We start from the raw sequence: 1,041 nt of genomic DNA on the forward strand, positions 1-1,041 counted from the left end.
AGCCGGGGTGGGCACAGGGCTGTGGGGCAGGAGGCCCCTCCCCCTCCTATCCCCCAGTGCCCTGCACCCGGGGGATCACACACCTAGTGCAGCTGCAGGCAGAAGGGCTGGCGCCCGCAGCCACAAACACTGCCCGACCCTCATCTCCCTGGCAGCCCGTGTCCTGGCACCTTGCTCAAGTTGGAGCCCCAAAGCAGGCCCATGCTCTTGCTCCATCTGTAGCCTGAGTGAAGGCCCCTCCCCCTCCTATCCCCCAGTGCCCTGCACCCGGGGGATCACACACCTAGTGCAGCTGCAGGCAGAAGGGCTGGCGCCCGCAGCCACAAACACTGCCCGACCCTCATCTCCCTGGCAGCCCGTGTCCTGGCACCTTGCTCAAGTTGGAGCCCCAAAGCAGGCCCATGCTCTTGCTCCATCTGTAGCCTGAGTGAGGGCTTCCTAGGTGCGAGGTTCCCCCAGGTGTGGGCAGGCCAATGCCTCGTCTGTCATCTGTTGGTTTCCTTCATATCCGTGCCAGGGGGTTTGCGCTGTAGGAGCATCCCTGCGGTTGCCTGTTACGACCCTGCATTTGGGGGCATTTCAAAAGTGCTCTGTTGGCCAGTCCAGCTCCACGGCAGCAGGGAGATGTTTGGTAGTTTTGATGTATGTCCTGAGTGCCATGCTTTTATTCATCTGGCTGTCACGGTGTCATCCAGTGGCTGCATTATTGCCTCAGCCAAGTCTGTATTAATAGGCTGAGGGATGGTTTATATGTAAAGGGTGCATTGTGTTAAAGCCACTCATCTAGGTTAAATGGTATGTGTCCCTCCCTAGTGTGGATACAGATATTTCAAGATAAATACTGTATTTTTTCACAGACTGAATACCACCCCCCTCCGCCCCAACATGCACTTTGTTTTTTGAAAGGCAGGGTATAGAGAGAAACATTTTTCCAGAGTCATGGATAACTCTGTGACGTGGGATAGCTCCTCCAGGAAATGTGGAGTGTGCAGGAGCGTGGCGTAAGAAACATTTTGGTGTGGTGGACTGTTTTCTGCAGTG

Source organism: Alligator sinensis, unplaced genomic scaffold, assembly GCF_000455745.1.
Source record: "Alligator sinensis unplaced genomic scaffold, ASM45574v1 scaffold223_1, whole genome shotgun sequence".
Taxonomy (NCBI): Eukaryota; Metazoa; Chordata; order Crocodylia; family Alligatoridae; genus Alligator; species Alligator sinensis.